This window comes from Oncorhynchus gorbuscha, linkage group LG06, assembly GCF_021184085.1.
Source record: "Oncorhynchus gorbuscha isolate QuinsamMale2020 ecotype Even-year linkage group LG06, OgorEven_v1.0, whole genome shotgun sequence".
Taxonomy (NCBI): domain Eukaryota; kingdom Metazoa; phylum Chordata; class Actinopteri; order Salmoniformes; family Salmonidae; genus Oncorhynchus; species Oncorhynchus gorbuscha.
In genome coordinates this window covers 107,027,548-107,054,725 of record NC_060178.1, presented here as the reverse complement: position 1 = coordinate 107,054,725, position 27,178 = coordinate 107,027,548, and the positions used below count along the sequence as shown (strand labels likewise).

At 44.9% G+C, this 27,178-nt stretch overlaps 1 protein-coding gene across 1 annotated transcript in view; it reads left to right on the top strand.

Annotated features, from left to right (window-relative positions):
* LOC124037343 (collagen alpha-1(XIX) chain-like) overlaps positions 1 to 27,178 on the top strand; it is a 194,327-nt gene that overhangs the window by 10,534 nt on the left and 156,615 nt on the right. The gene's annotated exons all lie outside the window — the stretch shown is intronic.

Sequence of the window (27,178 nt, the reverse complement as noted above, 5' to 3'; positions counted from 1 at the left end):
ACACTTTTTCTCCATCCCCAGCAAACACAGCTGGCTAATCAACTTGCATTCTAAACTGAAGATCATGATGAGGTGATTTTATTTATTTTATTTATTTCACCTTTATTTAACCAGATAGGCTAGTTGAGAACAAGTCCTCATTTACAACTGCGACCCGCCCAAGATAAAGCATAGCAGTTCGACAGATACGACAACACAGTTACACATGGAATAAACAAACATACAGCCAATGATACAGTAGAAAAAAGTCTATATACAGTGTGTGCAAATGTGGTAAGATAAGGGAGGTAAGGCAATAAATATGCCATGGTGGCGATGTAATTACAATATACCAATAAACACTGGAGTGATTGATGTGCAGAAGATGAATGTGCAAGTAGAGATACTAAGATACTGGGGTGCAAAGGAGCAAAGGAGCAAGATAAATAAATAAATACAGTATGGGGATGAGGTAGTTGGATGGGCTAGTTACAGATGAGCTATGTACAGGTGCAGTGATCTGTAAGCTGCTCTGACAGCTGGTGCTTAAAGCTAGTGAGGGAGATAGAAGCCTCCAGTTTCAGTGATTTTTGCAGTTCGTTCCAGTCATTGGCAGCAGTCAGTTGAAGAGCATGCATTTAGTTTTACTTGCATTTAAGAGCAGTTCGAGGCAATGGAAGGAGAGTTGTATGGCATTGAAGCTCGTCTGGAGGTTAGTTAACACAGTGTCCAAAGAAGGGCCAGAAGTATACAGAATGGTGTCATCTGCGTAGAGGTGGATGAGAGAATCACCAGCAGCAAGAGCGACATCATTGATGTATACAGAGAAGAGAGTCTGCCTGAGAATTTAACCCTGTGGCACCCCCATAGAGATTGCCAGAGGTCCAGACATCAGGCCCTCCGATTTGACACTGAACTCTGTCTGAGAAGTAGCTAGTGAACCTGGCAAGGCAGTCTGCCGATAAGAATGTGGTGATTGACAGAGTCGAAAACCTTGGCCAGGTCGATGAAGATGGCTGCACAGTAATGTCTCTTATCTATGGTGGTTATGATATCATTTAGGACCTTGAGTGTGGCTGAGGTGCACCCATGACCGGCTCTGAAACCAGATTGCATAGCGGAGAAGTTACGGTGGGATTCGAAATGGTTGGTAATCTGTTTGTTAACTTGGCTTTCGAAGACCTTAGAAAGGCAGGGTAGGATAGATATACTGTAGGTCTGTAGCAGTTTGGGTCTAGAGTGTCTCCCCTTTGAAGAGGGGGATGATCGCGGCAGCTTTCCAATCTTTGGGAATCTCAGACGATACGAAAGAGAAGTTGAACAGGCTAGTATTAAGGGTTGCAACAATTTTGACAGATAATTTTAGAAAGAGAGGGTCCAGAATGGCCAACCCCGCTGATTACTGGAGTCAGGTGTGTTTGCTGGGGCTGGGGCAAAACTGTGACACCAATCAGGCCCTCGAGGACTGGAATTGGCCACCTTGTGTTAAAGGAATGTGATTGTTGTTCCCAACCTCGAGGGCCTGATTAGTGTCACAGTTTTGCCCCAGCCCCAGCAAACACACCTGACTCCAGTAATCAGCCGGGCTAGACAATCTGGACCCTCTCTTTCTAAAATTATCTGTCAAAATTGTTGCAACCCTTAACCTCTCTTTCATGTAGAAGATAAACGTCATAATATAAACCACCACTCAGCTCTCAGTAAATCTTCTGGAACAGCCCGATGTCCATAACTGAGCCAGTATCGTCATCTGTGAAGAAATAATAATTGTCTGCCGTAATCGGTGTCCTTGTTTGTAATAGTTTGTTATGACGTCAGAGCCAGACTCTCAGAGGGCAGGGGAAGCCTTGTATGACCATATTACACACTTACTCCATCTGTCATTGATGACTCAGTCAGGCGTCATAACAAACTATGACTCAGTCAGACGTCATAACAAACTATTACAAACAAGGACACCGATTATGGCAGTCAATTATTATTTCTTCACAGATGACGCTACTAGCTCAGTTATGGACATTGGGTTACAGAAGATTTATTGATGGGTGAGTGGTGGTTTATGTAGAAGTAGTGATTTATTCAGAAGTGGGCCAAGTAAGTCTGCCTTCCGGATTAGTTGATGCTGCGAAACGATACTCTTCGAGACATCTGGGCCCGTATTCACAAAGAGGCTCAGAGTCAGAGTACAGATCTAGGATCAGGTCTCTGTCAATATAATCATATTCATTATGATCTGAAAGGGAAACTGATCCTATATCAGCACTTCTACACTAAGGGGCTTTGTGAATTTGGGCCATGGGCAACAATAGCATTTCCCTAGTAGGCTAGTTACAATACTATAAACAGTTCATATCTATACACTGAGTGCACAAAACATTAAGAACACCTGCTCTTTCCATGACATAGACTGACCAGGTGAATCCAGGTGAAAGATATGATCCCTTATTGATGTCACTTGTTAAATCCACTTCAATCAGTGTAGATGAAGGGGAGGAGACAGGTTAAAGAATAATTTTAAGCCTTGAGACAGTTGAGACATGGATTGTAGGTTGAATGGGCAAGACAAAATATTTAAGTTCTTTTGAACGGGGTATGGTAGTAGGTGCCAGGCACACCAGTTTGGGTAAAGAACTGCAATGCTGCTGGGTTATTTACACTCAACAGTTACCCGTGTCTTTCAAGAATGGTCCAATACCCTAAGGACATCCAGCTAACTTGACACAACTGTGGGAAGCATTGGAGTCAACATGAGCAGCATCCCTGTGGAAGGCTTTCGACACCTTTCCATGACCCGAGTCCATGACCCGACGAATTGCGGCTGTTCTGAGAGCAAAAGGGGAGAGTGGGGAGGGGGGGTCCTTAATAAGGAAGGTATTCTTAAAGTTTGGTACACTGTGTATATCAACAGTTTAGTGCTATTCCTGAACTTTTCTGTAGCTCTCACTGACACTGCATGAGCTAACAGTGAATCACATTCTCAATGCAAGAATTCCTGGACAGAAAAAGAGAATTGAAATCGGAAGATAGTTAGAGCTGATGGCTGGTGCTACTGTTTATATCCTCACACCAGAAGTGTAACGTCGCAAAATAGCGAATCTGACCTCGGAGGCAACTGAATCGTTCAGTGTCAAAGGTCACAATTATAGCGTGACCTCTATGAGAACTTGAACATAATGTCCAATTTCTACCCAATCATAACCCCTTTAATTGGTTTCAGTCTGTGTTTGGAGCCCAATTGGAGTCCAATCAGCATGTTGTAATGTTTCCTTGCTGGGTTTGGACCACTGTTCATTAAAAGCAGTGAGCCCCATAAGGGAATAAAGTAGCATTTAAACTAATGTCTTATTGAGTGTGGAACATGCCTGGGTTCAAATATGATTTGTTTTCTTTCTTTTTAACTACACTTCATTTGAGCTCGCCTGGCGTGATGGGTCTAGTGGAATAAGCAAAAACCCTGTCAACTGGCACTCCAGTCAGGCTCATTCAAATGCTTTTTTTGTTGTTGTTGAAAGAACTCAAATACTAATTGAACCCAGGTCAGGTGTGGAAGGGTATCTCCTTCAGTAGTAATGTGTGAATAGAGTAGAGTCGTTACACTAAGCCAGTCGGCCATTTGAATCAGTGTCAAAAAATGTTGTTCTGTTGAAGACACACACAACCTCTCTATTAATACCCAGGATGGGTCCCGAATGGAGTCCTGTTCCCTGCTGTATGTAGGACACTACTTCTGACCAGAGCCCTATGGGGTAGTGCACTACTTCTGACCAGAGCCCTATGAGGTAGTGCACTACTTCTGACCAGAGCCCTATGAGGTAGTGCACTACTTCTAACCAGAGCCCTATGAGGTAGTGCATTACTTTTGTCCAGAGCCGTATGAGGTAGTGCACTACTTCTGACCAAAGCCCTATGAGGTAGTGCACTACTTCTAACCAGAGCCCTATGAGGTAGTGCATTACTTTTGTCCAGAGCCGTATGAGGTAGTGCACTACTTCTGACCAGAGCCCTATGAGGTAGTGCACTACATTTGTTCAGAGCCCTATGGGGTAGTACACTACTTCTGACCAGGGCTCTATGAGGTAGTACACTACGTCTGACCAGAGCCCTATGAGGTAGTGCACTACTTCTGACCAGGGCTCTATGACGTAGTGCACTACTTCTGAACAGGGCTCAATGAGGTAGTACACTACTTCTGACCAGGGCTCAATGAGGTATTACACTACTTCTGACCAGAGTCCTATGAGGTATTACACTACTTCTGACCAGAGCCCTATGAGGTAGTGCACTACTTCTAAACAGAGCCCTATGAGATAGTACACTACTTCTGACCAGAGCCCTATGAGGTAGTACACTACTTCTGACCAGGGCTCTATGAGGTAGTACACTACTTCTGACCAGAGCCCTATGAGGTAGTGCACTACTTCTGACCAGGGCTCTATGAGGTAGTACACTACTTCTGACCAGAGCCCTATGAGGTAGTGCACTACTTCTGACCAGAGCCCTATGAGGTAGTGCACTACTTCTGACCAGAGCCCTATGAGGTAGTACACTACTTCTGAATAGTACAAGGAGCTCCATTTGGGCCGCAGACTCTGTCTTTGATGGCTGCTGGCCTGCATTGCTTCCTGGTTACTATGAATGTGCCTAGGTTAAATTTCAACTCAATGGTGCACCAATCAGCTTTAGGGGGTTAAAGCTCTGAGCCTGTCACAGGTAGCCCAGGGAAGTTGTTGATCAACCTTGGAAGCCTGTGGTTTAAGGAAGGGAAAGAAGACTTATTATTGGGGCCGGGTCTCTCTCTCTCTCTCTCTCTCTCTCTCTCTCTCTCTCTCTCTCTCTCTCTCTCTCTCTCTCTCTCTCTCTCTCTCTCACTGTCTCTCTCTCTCTCTCTCTCTCTCTCTCTCTCTCTCTCTCTCTCTCTCTCTCTCTCTCTCTCTCTCTCTCTCTCTCTCTCTCTCTCTCTCTCTCTCTCTCTCTCTCTCTCTCTCTCTCTCTCTCACTGTCTCTCACTGTCTCTCCAGAAGGCCAGTTGATATCTCTCACCCAATTAACAACCCTCGCCCAACATTACACATTAGTTTTACGCCTTGTGAGTTTCCAGACCTGGGTTCAAATACTACTGAAAATCATTTAAAATACATTCACTGTGCGTGACTGAGTTAGCCAATGCGCAATGCAACCAGTAGAATAGTCCCAAATTTGCACGTCTGGCACTTCAGGGAGGGTAACGCTCGACAGTATTTGAACGAATTCAAATAGTATTTGAACCCAGGTCTGCCTTTCACACCTTCTGGGTTTCCACTTGGTAAGGTGGCCTCAGCTGCCAAGGAATCTCCTGACTTCACTGTCTCTCTCTCACTCAGGACCTTTACGGAGTAGACGGAAGTATCAAGCTTCCTATCAAGGTATTGGATAAGACATTTGATTTGGGGTATAAGCTGTCGTCCAACCCAGCCCCTCTCACACTGTCTGCTTCTGTTCAGTTGAAGAAAAACAACCGATCAGGCCCCGACCGTACGTCTCCCTTTAGAGAGACCTAGTGGGTGTTAGAACAGGTGGGAACAGGGGAACAGGGGAACAGGGGAACAGGTGGGAACAGGAGAACAGGGGAACAGGGGAACAGGTGGGAACAGGTGGGAACAGGGGAACAGGGGAACAGGGGAACAGGTGGGAACAGGTGGGAACAGGGGAACAGGTGGGAACAGGTGGGAACAGGGGAACAGGGGAACAGGTGGGAACAGGGGAACAGGGGAACAGGTGGGAACAGGGGAACAGGGGAACAGGTGGGAACAGGGGAACAGGGGAACAGGGTAACAGGGGAGAACAGGGGAACAGGGGAACAGGGGGAACAGGTGGGAACAGGGGAACAGGTGGGAACAGGGGAACAGGTGGGAACAGGGGAACAGGTGGGAACAGGGGAACAGGTGGGAACAGGGGAACAGGTGGGAACAGGGGGGAACAGGGGAACAGGGGAACAGGTGGGAACAGGTGGGAACAGGGGAACAGGTGGGAACAGGGGGAACAGGTGGGGGGAACAGGGGGAACAGGTGGAACAGGTGGGAACAGGGGAACAGGTGGGAACAACAGGTGGGAACAGGTGGGAACAGGGGGGAACAGGTGGGAACAGGGGAACAGGGGAACAGGGGAACAGGGGAACAGGGGAACAGGGGAACAGGGAACAGGGGAACAGGTGGGAACAGGGAACAGGGGAACAGGTGGGAACAGGGGAACAGGGGAACAGGGGAACAGGTGGGAACAGGGGAACAGGTGGGAACAGGGGAACAGGTGGGAACAGGGGAACAGGTGGGAACAGGGGAACAGGGGAACAGGGGAACAGGGGAACAGGGGAACAGGTGGGAACAGGGGAACAGGGGAACAGGGGAACAGGGGAACAGGGGAACAGGTGGGAACAGGGGAACAGGGGAACAGGTGGGAACAGGGGAACAGGGGAACAGGGGGAACAGGGGAACAGGGAACAGGGAACAGGTGGGAACAGGGGGAACAGGTGGGAACAGGGGAACAGGTGGGAACAGGGGAACAGGGGAACAGGGGAACAGGTGGGAACAGGTGGGAACAGGGGAACAGGGGAACAGGTGGGAACAGGGGAACAGGGGAACAGGTGGGAACAGGGGGGGAACAGGGGGAACAGGGGAACAGGGGAACAGGGGAACAGGGGAACAGGTGGGAACAGGGGAACAGGGGAACAGGGGAACAGGTGGGAACAGGGGAACAGGGGGGGAACAGGTGGGAACAGGGGAACAGGGGAACAGGGGAACAGTGGGAACAGGGGAACAGGGGAACAGGTGGGAACAGGGGAACAGGGGAACAGGTGGGAACAGGGAACAGGGGAAGGTGGGAACAGGGGAACAGGGGAACAGGTGGGAACAGGGGAACAGGGGAACAGGGGGGAACAGGGGAACAGGAACAGGTGGGAACAGGGGAACAGGGGAACAGGTGGGAACAGGGGAACAGGTGGGGGAACAGGGGAACAGGTGGGAACAGGGGGGAACAGGGGGAACAGGGGAACAGGTGGGAACAGGGGAACAGGTGGGGGAACAGGTGGGAACAGGTGGGAACAGGGGAACAGGGGAACAGGGGAACAGGTGGGAACACAGGTGGGAACAGGTGGGGGGAACAGGGGGTGGGAACAGGGAACAGGGGGGAACAGAACAGGGAACAGGTGGGGGGGGGGAACAGTAACAGGGGGAACAGGGGAGAACAGAGGTGGGAACAGGAGCAGAGAAGGGGTGTATTTGAATCATTTCTGGTCAAAGACGTATTCATGTACCTTCATTTATACAGGCTACTCTCATTGAGACAAATCTCTTTTACAGGGGAGACCTGTTCATATATATATAAACTGGGTGGTTCGAGCCCTGAATGCTGATTGGCTGACAGCCGTGGTATATCAGACCGTAGACCGCGGATATGACATAACATGCTCTAATTACGTTGGTGACCAGTTTATAATAGCAATAAGGCATGGGGGGGGGGGTACATGGCCAAAATACCACTGCTAAGGGACGTGGTATATTGCCTAAGACTATCCCTTAGCCGTGGTATATTGGCCATATACCACACCCCCTCATGCCTTATTGCTTAAATATAGCACAGGAGGATGTCAAGTCAGTATAACATGGTCCTTCACTGTCCTCCATGTGACTCCATAATAAATCACAACACAGTTCTATATCTCTGCTTGATCACATGACTTTAATGGTTGACCTTAACAACACGTCAGGATGGCAGGATGTACACTGTCATACAGTATGCATGCAGGAAAAATGACAAACGCTTTGGAGTTGGACTTTGTAGTCATTACGGTGGTGGTGTGTGTGTGTGTGTGTGTGTGTTGTTTTCAATATTAAGGCCTTGGGTCTGCATCACACCATGGTGGAGGGTAGCACCATTAATAGTCATGTGACTTGCTTGCCATCCATTATGCATACAGTAGCACTGACATAGAATGGCAGTCTAGGGCTGTGTCACAAATGACTCTCTATTACCTTTATAGTGCACTACTTTTGACCAGAGGCCTATGCGCACCCTGTGGGCTTTGGTTTAAAGGAGTGTTGCGAATAGGGGTGCCATTTGGGACGCAAACTTCTGACACTCTGCAGGAGATCAAAAGGGAAGAGGAAGGGTACCTGTTAAAAAGGATTTCTCTTCTGACACTCTGCAGGAGATCAAAAGGGAAGAGGAAGGGTACCTGTTAAAAAGGATTTCTCTTCTGACACTCTGCAGGAGATCAAAAGGGAAGAGGAAGGGTACCTGTTAAAAAGGATTTCTCTCCTTGCCGCTGGCGATACAGTCAAACATGAATCAGAAGCTCCTGTGATGATGTGCTGAGCTTCATGTGGTCATCGTAGGTTGGCTGTGTCCCACACTGGACCAGAGAGGAACAGGAACTAGGGGAGCAGTGGTGTAGGGATTTGGGGGTTTTACACTGTAAAGCTGCTCGGCATTGGCAGCATATGGACATCAGGCTGTGTCCCAAATGGCTATTCCCTAAATATTGCACTATTTTTCTGTATAGCACTATGCACCCTTGTAATAAATAGTGCGCTACAAATGGAATAGTGTGACATTTGGGTCTGTTATAAGACAGAGGGAAGTCTGGACTGAGTACTTTGAGATGAGCATGTTGTTTTGTGCATGTTGAAGGGAATGAGACGTGAGGATTTGGGATTTGACCGTGTGAAGCTTGTTGGCGTTGGCAGCCTCTGGGCATTAGTGTCTGTGATAAGACTGAACCGATGACTGAGTAACTGAATAACTTCCCTGTTAGGGCAATACATCTGGACTCATCTTCTGAGCTATCAACAGAATCACAGTGTTGCTCTCCTTCCTCCCTTCACTACTAACTAGCTCAACTACAACGCTGGTACAATGGGCTCCTGAGTGGCACAGCGGTCTGAGGCACTGAATCTCAGTGCTAGAGGCATCACTACAGACACCCTGGTTCAGTGTTCTGAGGCACTGAATCTCAGTGCTAGAGGCATCACTACAGACAGCCTGGTTCAGTGTTCTGAGGCACTGAATCTCAGTGCTAGAGGCATCACTACAGACAGCCTGGTTCCGGCTGTGATTGGGAGTCCCATAGGGCAGCGACACAATTGGCCCAGCTCACATCACACAGGAGCACACCTCTCACATCACACAGGAACACACCTCTCACATCACACAGGAACACACCTCTCACATCACACAGGAGCACACCTCTCACATCACACAGGAACACACCTCTCACATCACACAGGAACACAGCTCTCACATCACACAGCAGCACACCTCTCACATCACACAGGAACACACCTCTCACATCACACAGGAACACACCTCTCACATCACACAGGAACACAGCTCTCACATCACACAGCAGCACACCTCTCACATCACACAGGAACACACCTCTCACATCACACAGGAACACAGCTCTCACATCACACAGGAACACAGCTCTCACATCACACAGGAACACATCTCTCACATCACACAGGAACACAGCTCTCACATCACACAGCAGCACACCTCTCACATCACACAGGAACACACCTCTCACATCACACAGGAACACACAGGAACACACCTCTCAGATCACACAGGAATACACAGGAACACACCTCTCACATCACACAGGAACACACCTCTCACATCACACAGGAACACACCTCTCACATCACACAGGAACACACAGGACCACACCTCTCACATCACACAGCAGCACACAGGAACACACAGGAGCACACCTCTCACATCACACAGGAGCCCACCTCTCACATCACACAGCAGCACACCTCTCACATCACACAGCAGCACACCTCTCACATCACACAGGAGCACACCTCTCACATCACACAGGAACACACAGGAACACACCTCTCACATCACACAGGAACACACAGGAACACACTGCTCCAAGCTGGTTTATCACAACATACACTGCTTTGGGAAGCTGCTAGCTGCAGAGTAGTGTGTGGATTCAGTACAAACATGTGTTTACTGCTGGGCAAGGCAGTGAGTAGCTGTGGATGAATACATGTGTGTGTATCACACAAAGCAGGCTAGGTGTTGGAGCTCTGAGCCATGCCCTATGGGAGACATAAGTCCTATTAGATGCATGACTGTACCAGTTAAATGTATTTAAAGCCCTCTGATAAAATGCACCAGAAGTCTACGGTATAGTGATTCCCTTGTTTTGGTTGGTATATTATATCTGATGACCTTTTTCAATGTTGAGCAGCAGAGTAGAGATTAGCACAATCAAATAAATGATTTCTTACATGTTATTACAATAATTGTCTATTGCTAATAATTGACTTTAGTCTTTGATGTATTGTGCATCAGGAAGAGGAACCGACTTGGGGCAAAACACACTGTACTGTAGGGGCAGGAAGGAGAGGCCTCTTCCCTTAGTCTTGCATGGTTTTGGGAAACGCATGGCTCGGAGAGACACACGTATTGTGCAGCATTTGTTTTTATGAGACACAGTCTGATACTAGGACTGGATAACGGATGAAACTCCAGCAAGCCTTGAGGACCCTCCACAGAACAACTCATCTGACTACGGATGTCGGATGTGTACTGAGGAGATGAATTCTGAGTGATCATCCCTCGTGCAGATGTTTTATTTTGGTCAAGAGATTCAACAACTTTCCTTCCTCGTTGTGAGTTACTGAACACAAAGTGTTGAGTAGAGGTTGTGACACACAATACATGTACAGCATGTAGAGTTTAGCAGACAGGCAACACGTGGGAAACATACGTGTTTAAACGTAAACGTGGAGAGGTTATACGTGACTATGCCATGGAGACAGAAAGAGTAAACTTATCCTAGCCTATGTGCCATAACAGACATGTGTCACATTCTGACCTCTTCTTTCATCTGAACTCTTTAACCCCCACCATCATCATCTTCCAAAATGACAGCATCTTTGTTGAGAGGAGCTATCTGTCCTTGTACCTTTGCTGTAAAATGTCATTGCGTGGGAGCCACAACAACACGTGAGCAGCATGCCAGTCCGGTCAAATAGCAGAGGACAAAACAGAGCGATGAAAGGATAGAAAGCAATAGATGACAGTCAGTCAGTCAGTCAGCAGAGTCAGTCAGTCAGTCAGCAGAGTCAGTCAGTCAGTCAGCAGAGTCAGTCAGTCAGCAGAGTCAGTCAGTCAGTCAGCAGAAACAGTCAGTCAGCAGAGTCAGTCAGTCAGCAGGGTCAGTCAGTCAGTCAGCAGAAACAGTCAGTCAGTCAGCAGAGACAGTCAGTCAGTCAGTCAGCAGAGTCAGTCAGTGTTAGAGCCAATTTGGACATATTTGTATAAAAGACCGAACATATGGAGCTCCATGTATATTTGTGTAAATATATTAAATATTAATGAAAATGATGAAATATTAGGTACCTTTATGATTTATGTTTACCTGATTGAGATATATTCATTTGTTGTGAGTGTAACTTAGTTTTTGGCCCCCCCTCTTGCCTATTCATTGTATTGTGGTAAGTGTGTTAGGATAAAGGCAGGAAGTTGGGCCTTCGGGAGAGGGAGAGTCCTTGCTAGATGCGGGAGCGGTATAGTTTTTTGACCATCAGTCAGCAGAGTCAGTCAGTGTTAGAGCCAATTTGGACATATTTGTATAAAAGACCGAACATATGGAGCTCCATGTATATTTGTGTAAATATATTAAATATTAATGTAAATGATGAAATATTAGGTACCTTTATGATTTATGTTTACCTGATTGAGATATATTCATTTGTTGTGAGTGTAACTTAGTTTTTGGCCCCCCCTCTTGCCTATTCATTGTATTGTGGTAAGTGTGTTAGGATAAAGGCAGGAAGTTGGGCCTTCGGGAGAGGGAGAGTCCTTGCTAGATGCGGGAGCGGTATAGTTTTTTGACCATACAGACATACATACAGGTCATAATATGTATTTTCCATATAAAGTCATCTATGCTTTAAGTTGATTGGAGACTTATTTATTTGTTAGATATATGAATGATAAACATTTTTGTTGCACCATATCCCTGGATGTCATTGAATGTTTGGCCGTTTGGAAACCTTGAGTGTGGACTGTACGTGGACCAAACAACCCCGCTTCAGGCTTGGGCAGTGGCTATGGTAAAGAGGAAAGGAAGCCACTACAGTCAGTCAGCAGAAACAGTCAGTCAGTCAGTCAGCAGAGTCAGTCAGTCAGCAGAAACAGTCAGTCAGTCAGTCAGCAGAGTCAGTCAGTCAGTCAGTAAGCAGAGTCAGCCAGCAGAGTCAGTCAGTCAGTCAGTCATCAGAGACAAATAGTCGGTCATCAGAGACAGTCAGTCAGTCATCAGAGACAGTCAGTCAGTCATCAGAGACAGTCAGTCAGTTAGTCATCAGAGACAGTCAGTCAGTCATCAGAGACAGTCAGTCAGTCAGTCGGTCATCAGAGACAAATAGTCGGTCATCAGAGACAGTCAGTCAGTCATCAGAGACAGTCAGTCAGTCATCAGAGACAGTCAGTCAGTCATCAGAGACAAATAGTCGGTCATCAGAGACAAATAGTCAGTCAGTCAGTCAGTCATCAGAGACAGTCAGTCAGTCATCAGAGACAAATAGTCGTTCATCAGAGACAAATAGTCAGTCATCAGAGACAGTCAGTCAGTCAGTCAGAGACAAATAGTCAGTCAGTCAGTCAGTCAGTCAGTCATCAGAGACAAATAGTCGTTCATCAGAGACAAATAGTCAGTCATCAGAGACAGTCAGTCAGTCAGTCAGAGACAAATAGTCAGTCATCAGAGACAGTCAGTCAGTCATCAGAGACAGTCAGTCAGTCATCAGAGACAAACAGTCAGTCATCAGAGACAAATAGTCAGTCATCAGAGACAAACAGTCAGTCATCAGACAAATAGTCAGTCATCAGAGACAGTCAGTCAGTCAGTCAGAGACAAATAGTCAGTCATCAGAGACAGTCAGTCAGTCATCAGAGACAGTCAGTCAGTCATCAGAGACAAACAGTCAGTCATCAGAGATAGTCAGTCAGTCATCAGAGACAAACAGTCAGTCATCAGAGACAGTCAGTCAGTCATCAGAGATAGTCAGTCAGTCATCAGAGACAGTCAGTCAGTCATCAGAGACAGTCAGTCAGTCATCAGAGACAAACAGTCAGTCATCAGAGACAAATAGTCAGTCATCAGAGACAAACAGTCAGTCATCAGAGACAAATAGTCAGTCATCAGAGACAAATAGTCAGTCAGTCAGTCATCAGAGACAAATAGTCAGTCATCAGAGACAAATAGTCAGTCATCAGAGACAGTCAGTCAGTCATCAGAGACAAATAGTCAGTCATCAGAGATAGTCAGTCAGTCATCAGAGACAAATAGTCAGTCAGTCAGTCATCAGAGACAAATAGTCAGTCATCAGAGACAAATAGTCAGTCATCAGAGACAAATAGTCAGTCATCAGAGACAGTCAGTCAGTCATCAGAGACAAATAGTCAGTCAGTCAGTCATCAGAGACAAATAGTCAGTCAGTCAGTCATCAGAGACAAATAGTCAGTCATCAGAGACAAATAGTCAGTCATCAGAGACAAATAGTCAGTCATCAGAGACAGTCAGTCAGTCATCAGAGACAAATAGTCAGTCATCAGAGACAGTCAGTCAGTCATCAGAGACAAATAGTCAGTCATCAGAGACAGTCAGTCAGTCATCAGAGACAAATAGTCAGTCATCAGAGACAAATAGTCAGTCATCAGAGACAAATAGTCAGTCATCAGAGACAGTCAGTCAGTCATCAGAGACAAATAGTCAGTCAGTCATCAGAGACAAATAGTCAGTCATCAGAGACAAATAGTCAGTCATCAGAGACAAATAGTCAGTCATCAGAGACAGTCAGTCAGTCATCAGAGACAAATAGTCAGTCAGTCAGTCATCAGAGACAAATAGTCAGTCAGTCAGTCAGTCATCAGAGACAAATAGTCAGTCATCAGAGACAAATAGTCAGTCATCAGAGACAAATAGTCAGTCATCAGAGACAGTCAGTCAGTCATCAGAGACAAATAGTCAGTCATCAGAGACAGTCAGTCAGTCATCAGAGACAAATAGTCAGTCATCAGAGACAGTCAGTCAGTCATCAGAGACAAATAGTCAGTCATCAGAGACAAATAGTCAGTCATCAGAGATAGTCAGTCAGTCATCAGAGATAGTCAGTCAGTCATCAGAGACAGTCAGTCAGTCATCAGAGACAGTCAGTCAGTCATCAGAGACAAATAGTCAGTCATCAGAGATAGTCAGTCAGTCATCAGAGACAAATAGTCAGTCATCAGAGATAGTCAGTCAGTCATCAGAGACAGTCAGTCATCAGAGACAGTCAGTCAGTCATCAGAGACAAATAGTCAGTCATCAGAGATAGTCAGTCATCAGAGACAGTCAGTCATCAGAGACAGTCAGTCAGTCATCAGAGACAAATAGTCAGTCATCAGAGATAGTCAGTCAGTCATCAGAGACAGTCAGTCATCAGAGACAGTCAGTCAGTCATCAGAGACAGTCAGTCATCAGAGACAGTCAGTCAGTCATCAGAGACAAATAGTCAGTCATCAGAGACAGTCAGTCAGTCATCAGAGACAAATAGTCAGTCATCAGAGACAAATAGTCAGTCATCAGAGATAGTCAGTCAGTCATCAGAGACAGTCAGTCAGTCATCAGAGATAGTCAGTCAGTCATCAGAGACAGTCAGTCAGTCATCAGAGATAGTCAGTCAGTCATCAGAGACAGTCAGTCAGTCATCAGAGACAGTCAGTCAGTCATCAGAGACAAATAGTCAGTCATCAGAGACAAATAGTCAGTCATCAGAGATAGTCAGTCAGTCATCAGAGGGACTATCATTTGTTTTTTAACAGGACAATGACCCAAAACCCACCTCCAGGCTGTTTAAGGGCTATTTGACCAAGAAGGAGAGTGATGGAGTGCTGCATCAGATGACCTGGCCTCCACAATCACCCAACCTCAACCAAAATGAGATGGTTTGGGATGAGTCAGACCGCATATTGACATATTGTAACATAACATTTAATTTTTGTTTTAAATTTTACCTTTATTTAACCAGGCAAGTCAGTTAAGAACACATTCTTATTTTCAATGACGGCCTGGGAACAGTGGGTTAACTGCCTGTTCAGGGGCAGAACGACAGATTTGTACCTTGTCAGCTCGGGGGTTTGAACTCGCAACCTTCTGGTTACTAGTCCAACGCTCTAACCACTAGGCTACCTTGCCACCCAACATGACATATCAGATAAAATTACATATTGTAACATAACATAAGATAACATGACATATAAGATAACATGACATATTGTAACATAACATGACATATTGTAACATAACATGACATATAAGATAACATTACATATTGTTTCTCCAACTTGATTGATGTCCACATGTGGCAAATTCTTTTTGATTGGACATGATTTGGAAGGTCACACACCTGTCTATATCAGGTCCCACAGTTGACCATGTATGTCAGAGCAAAAACCAAGCCATGAGGTCGAAGGAATTGTCCTCAGAGCTCCAAGACAGGATTGTGTCGAGGTACAGAAGGGTACCAAGAACACAGTGGCCATTCTTAAATGGAAGAAGTTTGGAACCACCAAGACTCTTCCTAGAGCTTGCCAAACTGAGCAATCAGAGGAGAAGGCCCTTGGTCAGGGTGGTGACCAAGAGCCCAATGGTCACTCTGACAGAGCTCCAGAGATGGGAGAACCTTCCAGAAGGACAACCAGCTCTGCATCACTCCCCCAATCAGGCCTTTAGGGTAGAGTGGCCAGGCGGAAGCTACTCCTCAGTAAAATGCATGTCAGCCCGCTTGGAGTTTGCCAAAAGGCACCTAAAGGACTCTGACCATGAGAAACAAGATTCTCTGGTCTGACAAAACCAAGATTGAACTCTTCGGCCTGAATGCCAATCGTCACGTCTGTAGGAAACCAGGCATCGCTCATCACCTGTCCAATACCATCCCTATGGTGACGCATGGTGTGGGATGTTTTTATGCGGCAGGGACTGGAGACTAGTCAGAATCGAGGAAAATATTAACGGAGCAAAGTACAGAGAGATCCTTGATGAAAACTTGATACAGAACACTCAAGACCTCAGACTGGGGTGAAAGTTGACCTTTCAACAGGACATCAACCCTAAGCACACAGCCAAGACAACACAGGAGTGGCTTTAGGACAAGTCTCTGAATGTCATTGAGTGACTCAGCCAGAGCCCGAACTTGAACCCAATCGAACATCTCTGGAGAGATCTGAAAATAGCTGTGCAGCGAAGCTCCCCATCCAACCTAACAGAACTTGAAAGGATCTTCAAGCTTGTAGAGTCATACCCCATGAAGACTCGAGGCTGTAATCACTGCCAAAGGTGCTTCAACAAAGTCCTGAGTAAAGGGTCTGAATACATATGTAAATGTATTCATTATTATAATTTTTTTAATACATTTGCAAAAATGTCTGAAAACCTGACTTTGCTTTGTCATTACGGGTTATTGTGTGAAGATTGATGAGATGGAAAAACAATTTAATCAGTTTTAGAAGAAGGCTAACAAAATGTGGTGAAATTGAAGGAGTCTGAATACATTCTGAATGCACTGTAAATGTCATTGCCTGTGCTTAATGATGTGATGGTTGGTATGCACAGAGCAGCAGTCCAGATCTTCCCCAGGGGTCATAAAGCCATTATCGTAGAGGATGAGTGTATTCACGATTCTGATGCTTATTGATCAAACAGAGATGATTATAGAGAGATGGCTCTGGGCTATGGGAAGTCTTACATTTCACAGACCATTCATTTTCCTGTATTGACTCTGGGTGTGTCCCATATGGCATCATATTCCCTATATAGTGCACTACTTTTGACTAGAGCCGTATTTTCACTAGTCAAAATGAGTGCGCTATGTAGGGAATAGAGTGCCATTTAGAACACAACCCTCTTGTTCTATTTTCTCTGTGATCATTAGCCAGACCCTGACACTGGGTGATTATAGATGTATAGTCAATCTAATTATATACTAATTACCCTCAGTCTGTTGGGTGAATTACCCCTTTAATACAAGACATTGTTAGATATCTGGATTATATAAATCATAGTCATTTATAAATGATAGAAAATTGTTTCAGCTAATTCATCAAAAGGATTTTTTGGGTGTTTATGTAAAGGACAAATGATCAATCTTGTGGTCTTTGTTAGTGTGATAATGACGGTGATGATGTCACAAAGCCATCTGCCATATACAGTATGTGTGTTGCTGTGATTGTCAATGGTTGATATATACCAGGATACTAGCCATAAACGTTAAGCATTTCTGTGTAAGAGACTGAGTAAGCAGAGACAATATAACTATTCACAGCACACAAATATCAAAACGGTTGGGATTATGTTGAAAATAGTTTGCCTCCAACTGATCCCCCGACGTAAAAAGAAACCCAAGTAAAAACCCAGCAAGTGGGATGATCCACACTCTGGCTGGCTGGTCCACACTTCATTTCACAACAATGAGATAGGAATGGGAGCTCACCAAACCATTAGATACGTGATACATGTCTGGAAGTAAGTCAATAAATCACTGTCTGTACAGTTGTTGGGACAGAAGTGATTTTCTCAGGATAGTGAATGTCCCCCAGATGTTATGAGAAGAGTTGATGGTCGGTAATTCAAGACATGGTGTTCCTTCCAAAATGGCACCCTAATACCTAGATAGTGCTCTCCTTTTACCCAGGGCCCATAGGTCTCTGGTCAAAATAAGTGCATTATATAGGGAATAGGATGCCATTTTAGACACAAAGTTTTTCTCCCTTTATATCCCCCTGTTATTTCCAGCATTAACCATTGTGATACAACGGTGCACAATGCCAGATCATGTACACTCTGTGCAAGCCTGATGTCTAATGTTTCAGGGCTTTGGTGTTCAGCACTCTGACTGGTTACACACTTTCTTATTAGTGCGCCTTCCAGTTTTTCACTTCTATGTGAATGTCACACGGTGAGAGGATTACTATAGCCCGGTGGCCTTGCTGTGTGACATGGCTATCCAATGTAAAACAGTACAAGTGGAAGGGCTATCGCCAATAACTCTATGATATAGTTGTAGAGTGAGAGTAACTGTATGTTAGGGAAGTGAACTGACTGTATGTTAGGCAAGTGATTGTGAACTGACCAATGGCTGGATACTACACTGATCCACACATAGGGATATGAAGGACAGTAACAGTATCTCAGGTTTTCCAATGGCAGCCCTGGTCCACAGTGATGTAGAGGAGAGTGGTAACATATAGAGATGTAGAGGAGAGTGGTAACATATAGAGATGTAGAGGAGAGTGGTAACATATAGAGATAGTGATGTAGAGGAGAGTGGTAACATATAGTGATGTAGAGGAGAGTGGTAACATATAGTGATGTAGAGGAGAGTGGTAACATATAGAGATGTAGAGGAGAGTGGTAACATATAGAGATGTAGAGGAGAGTGGAAACATATAGTGATGTAGAGGAGAGTGGTAACATTTAGAGATAGAGATAGAGATAGAGATGTAGAGGAGAGTGGTAACATATAGTGATGTAGAGGAGAGTGGTAACATATAGAGATAGTGATGTAACATATAGAGATAGTGATGTAGAGGAGAGTGGTAACATATAGTGAGTGGTAACATATAGTGATGTAGAGGAGAGTGGTAACATAGAGATAGTGATGTAGAGGAGAGTGGTAACATAGAGAGATAGAGATGTAGAGGAGAGTGGTAACATATAGTGATGTAGAGAGGAGAGTGGTAACATAGAGATAGAGATAGAGATAGAGGAGAATGGTAACATATAGAGATAGTGATGTAGAGGAGAGTGGTAACATATAGAGATAGTGATGTAGAGGAGAGTGGTAACATATAGAGATAGTGATGTAGAGGAGAGTGGTAACATATAGAGATAGAGATGTAGAGGAGAGTGGTAACATATAGAGATGTAGAGGAGAGTGGTAACATATAGAGATAGTGATGTAGAGGAGAGTGGTAACATATAGAGATGTAGAGGAGAGTGGTAACATATATAGTGATGTAGAGGAGAGTGGTAACATATAGAGATAGAGATGTAGAGATGTAGAGAGAGTGGTAACATATAGTGATGTAGAGGAGAGTGGTAACATATAGAGATAGAGGAGAGTGGGATAGAGTAACATTTAGAGATAGTGATGTAGAGGAGAGTGGTAACATGATGTAGAGATAGGAGAGTGGTAACATATATAGAGTGGATAGTAGATGAGAGTAGAGTGGTAACATTTAGAGATGTAGTGATAGTAGAGGAGAGTGGTAACATATAGAGATGGTAACATATAGAGATGTAGAGGAGAGTGGTAACATTTAGAGATAGTGATGTAGAGGAGAGTGGTAACATATAGAGATAGAGATAGAGATAGTGATGTAGAGGAGAGTGGTAACATTTAGAGATGATGTAGAGGAGAGTGGTAACATTTAGAGATAGTGATGTAGAGAGTGGTAACATATAGATGTGGTAACATATAGAGATGTAGAGATAGTAGAGATGTGAGTAACATATAGAGAGAGTGGTAACATATAGAGATGTAGTGGTAACATATAGAGAGGAGAGTGGTAACATAGAGATGTATAGAGATGTAGAGGAGAGTGGTAACATATAGAGATGTAGAGGAGAGTGGTAAACATATAGAGATGTAGAGGAGAGTGGTAACATATAGAGATGTAGAGGAGAGTGGTAACATAGAGATGTAGAGTGGTAACATAGTGATGTAGAGGAGAGTGGTAACATATAGAGATGTAGAGGAGAGTGGTAACATATAGAGATGTAGAGGAGAGTGGTAACATATAGAGATAGTAGAGGAGAGTGGTAACATATAGAGATGTAGAGGAGAGTGGTAACATATAGAGATGTAGAGGAGAGTGGTAACATATAGAGATGTAGAGGAGAGTGGTAACATTTAGTGATGTAGAGGAGAGTGGTAACATATAGAGATGTAGAGGAGAGTGGTAACATATAGAGATGTAGAGGAGAGTGGTAACATTTAGAGATAGTGATGTAGAGGAGAGTGGTAACATATAGAGATGTAGAGGAGAGTGGTAACATATAGAGATGTAGAGGAGAGTGGTAACATTTAGAGATAGTGATGTAGAGGAGAGTGGATAGAGATGTGAGAGGAGAGTGGTAACATTTAGAGATATGATTAGAGTGGATAGAGATGTAGAGGAGAGTGGTAACATATAGTGATGTAGAGGAGAGTGGTAACATATAGAGATAGAGATGTAGAGGAGAGTGGTAACATATAGAGATGTAGAGGAGAGTGGTAACATAGAGGAGAGTGGTAACATAGAGATGTAGAGAGAGGAGAGTGGTAACATATAGTGATGTAGAGGAGAGTGGTAACATATAGAGATGTAGAGGAGAGTGGTAACATATAGAGATGTAGAGGAGAGTGGTAACATATAGAGATGTAGAGGAGAGTGGTAACATATAGAGATGTAGAGGAGAGTGGTAACATATAGAGATGTAGAGGAGAGTGGTAACATATAGAGATGTAGAGGAGAGTGGTAACATATAGAGATGTAACATATAGAGATAGTAGAGGAGAGTGGTAACATATAGAGATGTAGAGGAGAGTGGTAACATATAGAGATGTAGAGGAGAGTGGATAGAGGAGAGTGGTAACATGATAGAGATGTAGTGGTAACATATAGAGATGTAGAGGAGAGTGGTAACATATAGAGATAGTGATGTAGAGGAGAGTGGTAACATAGAGATAGAGATGGTAGAGTGATGAGAGTGGTAACATTTAGAGATAGAGATAGTGAGTAGAGGAGAGTGGTAACATTTAGAGAGTAGAGGAGAGTGGTAACATATAGAGATGTAGAGGAGAGTGGTAACATTTAGAGATAGTGATGTAGAGGAGAGTGGTAACATATAGAGATGTAGAGGAGAGTGGTAACATATAGAGATTAGAGTGGTAACATAGTGATGTAGAGGAGAGTGGTAACATATATAGAGATGTAGAGGAGAGTGGTAACATATAGATATAGAGATGTAGAGGAGAGTGGTAACATATAGAGATGTAGAGGAGAGTGGTAACATATAGAGATGTAGAGGAGAGTGGTAACATAGTGGTAACATATAGAGATGTAGAGGAGAGTGGATAGAGATGTAGAGAGAGGAGAGTGGTAACATTTAGAGATAGTGATGTAGAGGAGAGTGGTAACATTTAGAGATAGAGATGTAGAGGAGAGTGGTAACATATAGAGATGTACAGAGAGGAGAGTGGTAACATATAGAGATGTAGAGGAGAGTGGTAACATATAGAGATGTAGAGGAGAGTGGTAACATATAGAGATGTAGAGGAGAGTGGTAACATTTAGAGATAGTGATGTAGAGGAGAGTGGTAACATATAGAGATGTAGAGGAGAGTGGTAACATTTAGAGATAGTGATGTAGAGGAGAGTGGTAACATAGAGATAGAGATGATAGAGGAGAGTGGTAACATATAGAGATAGTGATGTAGAGGAGAGTGGTAACATATAGAGATGTAGAGGAGAGTGGTAACATATAGAGATAGAGGAGAGTGGTAGAGATGAGATGGAGAGTGGTAACAGTGGTAACATTAGAGATGTAGAGGAGAGTGGTAGAGGAGATGTAGAGGAGAGTGGTAACATATAGAGAGTGGTAGAGATGAGAGTGAGTGGTAACATATAGAGATAGTGATGTAGAGGAGAGTGGTAACATATAGAGATAGAGATGTAGATGGAGAGTGGTAACATATAGAGATGTAGAGGAGAGTGGTAACATATAGAGATGTACCTAGAGATGTAGAGGAGAGTGGCACAGACATTTCAAGGGGTTTCATCCCTCTTAGTAATACTATTTCTATGAGCGGTACTTGTATCTTAGGGGTGTTAGAACTGTTAAGGGTTTTCCAGACGTACTGAATGACCCAACCAGTCCTAACCAGCCCTAGCAGCTGCCACTTTAAGCCCCAGACCAGTGGGGTAACCAATAGACATGTCTGTCTGTCCTCCCCCACCTCCTCCTCCTCTGTCTCCTCCTCCTCCCCCCACCTTCTCATCCTCCTCCTCTCCCACCTTCTTCACCTTTGTCTCTTCCTACTCCTTCTTCTCCTCCCCCACCTCCTCCTCCCCTGTCTCTTCCTCCTCCTCCTTCTCCTCCTCCCCCACCTCCTCCTCCTCTGTCTCCTCCTCCTCCCCCCACCTTCTCATCCTCCTCCTCTCCCACCTCCTCCTCCCCTGTCTCTTCCTCCTCGTCCTCCTCCTCCTCCTCCTCCTCCTCCTCCTCCCACACCTCCTTCTCCTCTGTCTCTTCCTCCTCCTTCTCTTCCTCCTCCTCTCCCACCTCCTCCTCCTCTGTCTCCTACTCCCCCCACCTTCTCATCCCCCCCCTCCTCTCCCACCTCCTCCTCCTCTGTCTCCTCCTCCTCCCCCCCCCACCTTCTCATCCCCCTCCTCCCCCACCTCTTCCTCCTCTGTCTCTTCCTCCTCCTTCTCATCCTTCTCCTCCTCAACCACCTTCTCCTCCTCCCTCCCCCACCTTCTCCTCCTCTGTCTCTTCCTCCTCATTCTCACCCTACTCCTCTTTCACCCCCCCCCCCTCCTCCCATGAACCCCTAACCCTTCCACTGGCCTGGGAGGAGGTGGTAGGAAGTGGTTTTTCAGCTCTGCCCGGGAGGCAGGAATCAAATGGCTCTCTCAAGGGTAAAGACAAACTACAGATGATGATAATACATGTTCCTCTCCCTGCTCACCATTTCCTCCCAAGTTAGCATGTGCTGTGTGTGCCAACAAGGTGCAACAAGGTGGCCGTAGAGTGGGGGTCCTCTAACTCAGCGCCACCATTTCCTCTCCATCACCCTCTAAAGTCTATCACTGATCAGGCTGACACAATGACAAGCCATCCATGTTTCAATGGATAGACTCAGATTCATGTACTTTACTTCAAGGTTGTGTTTTAGCTATTCCCCTAAACCAAATGTATTTTGTCAACCTACTCGTACAGTAAATACCAGCTAGCTCTTGTCTTGTAAACAAATTTGGGAATGAGAAATCTGTTTTGTTCTGACAACCAAATACATTGCTATGACTCTCCATGGTAAAGCTACAAGAGTAATGTTGTTTGGAGATTATATTTCCTACCCAGTATACTTAATGTTTCTATTATTTTTAATGGCATTGGCTCGGGCTCACTTTGAGTAGAAAAACTGTGTAGAGAGTGAAAGAGAGTGACAGGTAAAGGGGAGGCTGAAGAGTAAAGTGAAAGAGAGTTAGGTAAAGTGATAGGGGAGGAGTTATGAGACAGGTAAAGTGATAGGAGGGGTAAAGAGAGACAGGTTATAAGGGAGGAGTTACAGGTAAAGTGATAGGGAGGAGTTATGAGACAGGTAAAGTGATAAGGGTTTGAGACAGGTAGAGGTAGGGGAGGAGTTATGAGACAGGTAAAGTGATAGGGGAGGAGTTATGAGACAGGTAAAGTGATAGGGGAGGAGTTATGAGACAGGTAGGGGAAAGTTATGAGACAGGTAAAGTGATAGGGGAGGAGTTATGAGACAGGTAAAGTGATAGGGGATGAGAGTTATGAGAGACAGGTAAAGTGATAGGGGGGAGTTATGAGACAGGTTATGTTAGACAGGTAAAGTGATAGGGGAGGAGTTATGAGACAGGTAAAGTGGGGAGGAGTTATGAGACAGGTAAAGTGATAGGGGAGGAGTTATGAGACAGGTAAAGGTAGGGAAGTTATGAGACAGGTAAAGTGATAAGGGAGGAGTTATGAGACAGGTAAAGTGATAGGGAAGTGAGACAGGTAAAGTGATAGGGGAGGAGTTATGAGACAGGTAAAGTGATAGGTAAAGGAGGAGTTATGAGACAGGTAAAGTGATAGGGGAGGGAGGAGGTTATGAGACAGGTAAAGTGATAGGGGGGAAGAGTTATGAGGCAGGTAAAGTGATAAGGGAGGAGTTATGAGAGGTAAAGTGATAAGGGAGGAGTTATGAGACAGGTAAAGTGATAAGGGAGGAGTTATGAGACAGGTAAAGTGATAAGGGAGGAGTTATGAGACAGGTAAAGTGATAAGGGAGGAGTTATGAGACAGGTAAAGTGATAGGGAGGGAGGAGTTATGAGGACAGGTAAAGTGATAGGGGAAGAGTTATGAGGCAGGTAAAGTGATAAGGGAGGTTATGCAGCAGGTAAAGTGATAGGGGAGGAGTTATGAGGCAGGTAAAGTGATAGGGGAGGAGTTATGAGACAGGTAAAGTGATAAGGGAGGAGAGAGGCAGGTAAAGTGATAGGGGAGAGGAGACAGGTTATAAGGGAGGAGTTATGAGGCAGGTAAAGTGATAGGGGAGGAGTTATGAGGCAGGTAAAGTGATAAGGAGGAGTTATGAGGCAGGTAAAGTGATAGGGGGAGGAGTTATGAGGCAGGTAAAGTGATAAGGGAGGAGTTATGAGGCAGGTAAAGTGATAGGGGAGGAGGGGCAGGTAAAGTGATAAGGGAGGAGTTATGAGGCAGGTAAAGTGATAGGGGAGGAGTTTAGGTAAAGTGATAGGGGAAGAGTTATGAGACAGGTAAAGTGATAAGGAGGTGTTATGAGAAAGTTGGCTGTGGTTTCCGTTCTGAGCTCCTCAGGGGGGGAAGAAGGGAGATAGAGAAAGGGAGGAAGATATGGCTGAGTCCATTAGAGGCCATTAGCCTGCAGGCCTCCAGTGTGTCTGTGTGCATGCCAGACTGAACAAACACATGAGAGTTGGTGGGTTATTGACAGAATCACCTTTAGTAGTGTTTTGTTAAGTTTTGCTCAACGTGACATCATCACGCCATGAAGCATTGTTGGCAGTAGTGATTTTGGGTTGGATGTTACAGGTGTACTGTATTCACCACAGGGTTCTCTTCTGTCCTACAGGTGTACTGTATTCACTACAGGGTTCTCTTCTGTCATACAGGTGTACTGTATTCACTACAGGGTTCTCTTCTGTCATACAGGTGTACTGTATTCACTACAGGGTTCTCTTCTGTCCTACAGGTGTACTGTATTCACCACAGGGTTCTCTTCTGTCATACAGGTGTACTGTATTCACCACAGGGTTCTCTTCTGTCATACAGGTGTACTGTATTCACCACAGGGTTCTCTTCTGTCATACAGGTGTACTGTATTCACCACAGGGTTCTCTTCTGTCATACAGGTGTACTGTATTCACCACAGGGTTCTCTTCTGTCATACAGGTGTACTGTATTCACCACAGGGTTCTCTTCTGTCATACAGGTGTACTGTATTCACCACATACAGGGTTTCTTCTACCATACAGGTGTACTGTATTCACCACAGGGTTCTCTTCTGTCATACAGGTGTACTGTATTCACCACAGGGTTCTCTTCTGTCATACAGGTGTACTGTATTCACCACAGGGTTCTCTTCTGTCATACAGGTGTACTGTATTCACCACAGGGTTCTCTTCTGTCATACAGGTGTACTGTATTCACTACAGGGTTCTCTTCTGTCATACAGGTGTACTGTATTCACTACAGGGTTCTCTTCTACCATACAGGTGTACTGTATTCACTACAGGGTTCTCTTCTGTCATACAGGTGTACTGTATTCACTACAGGGTTCTCTTCTACCATACAGGTGTACTGTATTCACTACAGGGTTCTCTTCTACCATACAGGTGTACTGTATTCACTACAGGGTTCTCTTCTACCATACAGGTGTACTGTATTCACCACAGGGTTCTCTTCTACCATACAGGTGTACTGTATTCACTACAGGGTTCTCTTCTACCATACAGGTGTACTGTATTCACTACAGGGACCATACAGGTGTACTGTATTCACTACAGGGTTCTCTTCTACCATACAGGTGTACTGTATTCACTACAGGGTTCTCTTCTACCATACAGGTGTACTGTATTCACTACAGGGTTCTCTTCTACCATACAGGTGTACTGTATTCCTACAGGGTTCTCTTCTGTCATACAGGTGTACTGTATTCACTACAGGGTTCTCTTCTGTCATACAGGTGTACTGTATTCACTACAGGGTTCTCTTCTGTCATACAGGTGTACTGTATTCACTACAGGGTTCTCTTCTCATACAGGTGTACTGTATTCACTACAGGGTTCTCTTCTGATACAGGTGTACTGTATTCACTACAGGGTTCTCTTCTACAGTGACTGGATTCATACATGATTTACAACCCTTCTGTCGTGTTCAGGAGTGGAGGGGTATTCACTACAGGGTTCTCTTCTGTCATACGGGTGTACTGTATTCAACAGGGTTCTCTTCTACCATACAGGTTACTGTATTCAGGGTTCTCTTCTACCATACAGGTGTACTGTATTCACACAGGGACCCAGGTGACTGTATTCACCACAGGGTTCTCTTCTGTCATACAGGTGTACTGTATTCACTACAGGGTTCTCTTCTACCATACAGGTGTACTGTATTCACCACAGGGTTCTCTTCTGTCATACAGGTGTACTGTATTCACTACAGGGTTCTCTTCTACCATACAGGTGTACTGTATTCACTACAGGGTTCTCTTCTGTCATACAGGTGTACTGTATTCACTACAGGGTTCTCTTCTACCATACAGGTGTACTGTATTCACTACAGGGTTCTCTTCTACCATACAGGTGTACTGTATTCACCACAGGGTTCTCTTCTGTCATACAGGTGTACTGTATTCACTACAGGGTTCTCTTCTACCATACAGGTGTACTGTATTCACTACAGGGTTCTCTTCTACCATACAGGTGTACTGTATTCACTACAGGGTTCTCTTCTACCATACAGGTGTACTGTATTCACTACAGGGTTCTCTTGACCATACAGGTGTACTGTATTCACTACAGGGTTCTCTTCTGTCATACAGGTGTACTGTATTCACTACAGGGTTCTCTTCTAAATGATGCATGCTACTATGCAGGTGTGTAACACACAAGCAGTAGATAAAGTTGTATGGGGGCCTATGGTTTAAAACGGTAGCCTTGTGGAATGGTAGAGGTATGTAGCTAGCTAGCAGCTAGTAGTAGCATAGGTGTCTACAGGCTCCAGTACAGTATTGCCTGACCCATGCAGGATAGACCGTTGGAGCTCAGAGACCAGTGACACAACAAAGATCATTTACAGGTCAGCACAGGGCTCACAGCTGAGAGTTTATGACATGATTTACAACCCTT